The sequence below is a fragment of the Bubalus kerabau genome, chromosome 5, assembly GCF_029407905.1.
Source record: "Bubalus kerabau isolate K-KA32 ecotype Philippines breed swamp buffalo chromosome 5, PCC_UOA_SB_1v2, whole genome shotgun sequence".
Taxonomy (NCBI): Eukaryota; Metazoa; Chordata; class Mammalia; order Artiodactyla; family Bovidae; genus Bubalus; species Bubalus kerabau.
This window is the reverse complement of record NC_073628.1, coordinates 118,336,153-118,342,118: the sequence shown is the minus strand read 5'-3', so window position 1 is coordinate 118,342,118 and position 5,966 is coordinate 118,336,153.

The window sequence follows — 5,966 nt, the reverse complement described above, 5'->3', positions numbered from 1 at the left end:
GTGGGGATGGAATTAAGTTGGGGGTGGGGGTGGGAGCTAGAGCTTGGGTAAGGGAGATAAGAGAAGCACAAAAGGGGATTTAAGAGAGGTGACAGTGAGTGGAGGGGGTTGGAGCCAGAGGAAGAGGTGGCATGTCCTGGAGCTCAGATGAACCTTGCTCCTGCCTCTGGTTTTTTTCCAGGCCTTCTCTTCCCATCCACCCATAGAAATCCTCGGAAACCTGCCTGCTCCTGAACAGGGTGGTTTCAATTCTTTGTTAGAAATCCCCTTCTTGGTTCCTTTGTCTCATTCCTCTCCTATATCTGATCTCCTCCCTCTTCCATTCTGCTAACGAATCTTTTTGGGGGTGGGGGGAGGAGGGGGTGGGGTGGGGGCCGGGTGTGCTGGGGGTTAGGGCACAGCAATGGAGCCCTAGGTGGCCGCTTGGCCTACCTCTGAACTCGGTTCCCTGTGTGCTGAACTACCCTCTTCGTGTGGTTTCACTCACCCTCTGCCCTCAGATAAGGCTGAGGGCCTTTGCTGGATGCTGTGCTGGACAACAGGAAGGTGGGCTGAGCCGTGAGGTAGGAAGATCTGAAGTCTTTGGACTCAGATCACTCAGCTTTCAGTGAGGCTTCGTGATGAAGCTGCGTCAAGGCAAGGCGATCTACATTTGAAAAACAAATTTTAAAATGTATTCATCCCACCCACCATTACAGAGTCGTATTTGTTCATGGTAAAAAAAAAAAAAAAAAAAAAAACTCGGACAGTACAGAACCCTACAGAAAAAAAGGAAGCAAAAGCACCCGTAATTCACAACCCTGGGAAAACTTCCAGCATTTGATCTTTTTCTGTATACTCCTTGCTTAGTGCGTATCTCTGTCTCGTTCTCTACCTATAACAAATAATATCGACCACTTGAAAGCCTGCTTTTTTTTTCTATTGGCATTCTTTTTTGAGTATTTCCCCATTTAAAATTCTTCTCAAGCAGTGACTGACATGTAATGAATACATATTTGCCTTCCAATACTAGACAATGTTCATATGTAGGAAATCGTTTTGAATTATTATTGAGGACATTACCATCCCCACTCAATACTACACACACACCACACACACACACACACACACACACACACATCTGTCTGAGAGTTTATCAGGAAGTCAGGAGGACCAAATACTCCTCACTATAGGGGGCAGGCTCTCCAAATGGGATCTGTGGGCCTGGGGTGGGGTGGAAGCCAGGTGGGGGGAAGAGGGGGTGGGGAAGGGGTGGAAGGTAGGCATGCAATGCAGGGGGATTGTTTACAACTGTGCATTCCTTATCTTGAAAGCTCCACCCCTTGACCAGAGAACATCTGGGCTGGAGTGTGCTGGGACCAGGGCTCAGAACTATGTGGGTGTATGTTGTGAGGCTCAGGCAAGAAAAGTGATTCAGCATGAACTGTGCCAAAATAAAACCAGATCAGACAAGGGAGTTCTATCTGTCTTCCTGGGAGTGTTGACATTCTCCACATTGTGGTTTATTTTCCTGCTTCTGTGGCCTGCCTTTAATCTGGAGATGGTGGCCAGCACAGCCCAAAGTCTCCCGGCACAGCCAGTGTGTCCAGTCCCCTAGCACATAGTTCTTGGGAATATTTTGGATTTGGGGGGAGTGAGCATAGAGTAGGAGAACGGGGGTATAAGTGAGAATTATGGCCAACAGTAGCTGTGAACCTATCTGCAAGAAACCTGACACAGCCGGTGAGAGTTCCCGAGGAAGGGTTCTCAGGGCCACATTTCTCAGCGTGGAGGGTCAGCAGCCGCTCTAGGGTCAGTGTAGAGGGTCAGCAGGATTCGATGCTACTAGCAGTTGGAAAGAAGTGAGAGGAAAAATGAGAGTAAAGGTGAAGGAATAGCAACAGGGCTTGATCACCAAGAAGCCAACTATCATGCTTGGGCATCCAAAAAACAAGGGAACCCAATATTTAATGTGTCATAAGGAATATTCATGTATTGACTGGCAGGAAGGTGGACAAGGGGAAGGTGATTAAGGCCTTAATACTCTCCAGTTATTAGGGCCTCAACGGGTCCTTGGAGAAGGCAATGGCACCCCACTCCAGTACTCTTGCCTGGAAAATCCCGTGGGCGGAGGAGCCTGGTAGGCTGTAGTCCATGGGGTCGCTAAGAGTCGGACACGACTGAGCGACTTCACTTTCACTTTTCACTTTCATGCATTGGAGAAGGAAATGGCAACCCACTCCAGTGTTCTTGCCTGGAGAATCCCAGGGACGGCGGAGCCTGGTGGGCTGCCGTCTATGGGGTCGCACAGAGCTGGACACAACTGAAATGACTTAGCAGCAGCAACGGGTCCTAATGGACAGAAAGGAGATGGGAAAGGAGGAAAAAGAGAAAATCGGAGGATAAAAGAAGAGAAAGTAAGAATGGTTTCCATCTATGAATATGTATAAAGTGTCAGCCATAGTGCAGACTTTTTGCTAGAAACTAGGAAAATGTAATGAAAAGTTTCAAGCTGTGAAACTGTTGAACAGCACACCACAGAAAATGTGTTCCTAAACCTCTGCCGAGTGATTGCTTCCAAAGACATTCGTTGTTTGGTTTACCCAGGTGGCCTGAGGCTGGGTCATATGGAGTCAGAGGTTGTGTACAGAGTTCTGGGCTGCAGATACCATGCTGGTCATATTCACTGGGCTGGCTCCCTAATCAGAATTCCTTTATGGCACCTGCACTTCAGGAGGAAACCCAATTTCCATCTTTTGGTGGAATATGCTCTAGAACCTTGGGGAAGGGCTTCCACTCTATAAGGAAGATCAAACAAATATCATATGGCTTCATTTAAATGGGGTCTGATATGTTCACCACTCATTCTTTCATTTGTTCATTTTTCAAACCTAAGGGTTACACCTTATTCCTAAAGGTGAGGTTAAAAAGAATATATAGAGCCATTTATTTTCCATAGTACCTTAAAACACTGAGAAAACTTCCATGACAGCCTCTCTCTGTGGCATTAACTATCTTGAAAACAAGTTGGACCTTAGAGCAGATTTAGAAGTGAGGGAGGACCATCCCTGAATTGCTGAACACTGGGTACTGAATAGCCTCAAAGTGAAGGCCCTCAAGGTTGAGAGTTGGGGACAGGCTGGGAAATCTGCTTGGAACTTCTTTAAAAAAAATTACTATTTTTATTTTTTTATTTGGCCACACCAGGTCTTAGTTGTGGCACACAAGATCTTTAGTTGCAGCATGTGGGATCGAGTTCCCTGACCAGGGATTGAACCCTGGCTTCCCGTACTGGGAGCTTGGAGTCTTAGCCACTGGACCACAAGGGAAGCCCCCGCTTGGAGCTTCTTATTCTTGGCTCTGATTGGTATCCAGTGGCTCATTATCCGGGCAGAATCATTGAAGGTACAGGTGATGCCACTGAATCCTTGCTCAGAACCAACATCCACCTTTACTATCAAAGACTCTTAGGAGACCCGGCTGCTTTCATGCAAGGCCCGAGTTACAGAGATGAAGAGGATGCATTCCGTGCCCTTGGGTTAAAGCCTAAGAGAAGACTCAGGAAGGTAAACAACTGATTGGAATTTGAAGCAGAATAAAGTGAGTTACACACTGTGGAAGAGGCAGTGGGTTGTGGGGGTTCAGATGTAAAGGCATTTAATTTTATTGTCATGCACGACTACAGAAAACTTTACAGAAAATATTCATTTCAGGTGGACCTTTAGGATAAGCAAGATTTGACAAGTAGAAAAGATGGGAGGACATTTTCCAGGTCAAGGGAGTTACAAGGAAATATGCAAGCCTGCAATGGGTTCCAGGAAAAGCAACTCTGGGGAGGTAGCTTGAAGGGAGGGGGAAATGCGTGGAGCCATGGAGTGAAAAGTCATGGGCAGAGCACCCAAGACCCACCCAAGAATGCCAGCAACTTTCCCTTGGATGTTGGGGGGACGCAGGGCAGGACCACCGGAAGAGCATGGTATTCTAAGTCAGGCACACCACGGTTTGCTCTCAGCTCTACTTTAATCCTGACTGACACGAAACAAACTATCTCAAAACTCTGATCATTTTCCTAATGCATAAATTGAAGATGACACTCTTTCCTCTCAGACTGACGGGAAGTTTAAATATGTTCAGAAAGTGCCAAACAGGCGCAGATGATAGACCCTCATTAAATGTATCCCCTTCGTTTACTTCCTCGGGTGGAATAAATTAGGAAGTATAAGCTGTGCATCAAAAAGCGATAATGTCATTCATTTTACAAATTATCGACCACCTACTATGTGTTAGGTCCTGTGCTGGGTGATGCAGGGTATCCGAGATGCAAGCTCTCAAAGGGAGAATAATACAGCTAGGGGAGATTGCCGGGAGCCGGCGAGAGACATTCCACTCGTGACAAAGGTCATGAGGAAGGAGGCTCGGCATACGCAAAGGCGGGATCGAGCCTCGGGAGTGCCCCCGGATATTCTCGAGCATCTACCCCCCAAAAAACCAGAGTCTGCCTACTTTATTGCTTTGTGCTCTCACCTCTGACTTTACTGGGGGCTGTCCCCCACCACCATCTCTCTCTCTCTGTCAAAGAGTTAACTTACAGCTTCAATTAATAAAGTTCCTGGGCAATTAGGAGTGTTTAAATCCAAACCCCTCAGATGGCTCTCTAACTCGCCTGACAAGTTTACCCGGACACCTACAGCTATGCATACGATTGTTTACAGTCTCCCAGCCTCCAGAGGCACGGGAAGCTTAAGATATTCAAATAGCTTAGAGCCTCTCAGAGAATTAGAAACTGTCAGAATAAAACTAGTAAAAGATTTCATTGATGAGCCAATGTTTGTTGCCAAGTTTTCACATCCCCTGAATTGTATCCTTGAATGTGCATTAATTAATATAGTTGGTATGTAGAAAAAATAAGTAGTGGCCTTGGTGTTAGTAACTTTAGACCCTTAAGGTAGTAAATTCTTTCCTTTGTAAACCCATTACACATCCACCCTATAGGAACGTAATCTTATCTTCGGAGGATGGCGCCAAACCTTAAAATAATTACTCTTAGAGAAAATAAGTCTTTGTTGATAAGTCCTTGTCAAGAGTCATAAAATGTTAATAGGCCTCTGGCCAGAAGATGATGTAAATCACCTAAACCATTTGTATACGATAAATCTGCAGGAAAGAAACCCTGGTTTTTGATAAGCATCAAAGACTGCTGATTTTGCATCCCCTATTGTCCTCTATGTGTAACTTAGGGTATAAAAGCCCCTGTTGAAAATAAAGCTATGGGCCTTGCTCACCAACGCTTGGTCTCCCCATGTCATTCTTCCCTTTAACTTCTAGCTGAGTGTCCATCTGGAGCGTGGATGTCCTCTGCGACCATTTATTTGCCTGGGCTTCTAAGACCCACTCGAGAAGGTGTCTAAGGTGGGGCACCTTCCGCTATTCGAGAGGGCGCCTGCGGCCTCCGTGGTCAGAGCTAACCTGGTGTCACGGGTTATATTGATTTTCCGCGTAAACCAAGCCACTCAGCTTCTTTTCTCCACTGAATTTTCCTACTGAGCTATCCTCATTCTATTCCTCTTTATTATATCTAATTAACATTTGAATAGGCCGCCTAGCCGTCTCTCCTTCGAAGACCCTGGATCAGCCGGGGCTGGACCCCGGCAGGAGATGATACACAAAGAGTCAAAAGTTAGGGACTTCCTTGGCTGCCCAGTGGTTAAGAATGCAGCTACCAACACAGAGGACACAGATTTGATCCCTGGTCCAGGAAGATTCCACATGTGGTGGGGCAACTAAGCCTTGGGCCATAACTACTGAAGCCCCATGCTCCGAAACAAGAGAAGCCATCCCAGTGAGAAGCCCATGCATTGCACCTAGAGAGTAGACCCCACTCACCGCAACTAGAGAAAGCCCATGTACAGCAACAAAGACACAGAGCAGCAACCCCCCCCACAAAAGTCAAAGGTTAGGTAATAGTCTGAGTTAACTAACTCAGAGTC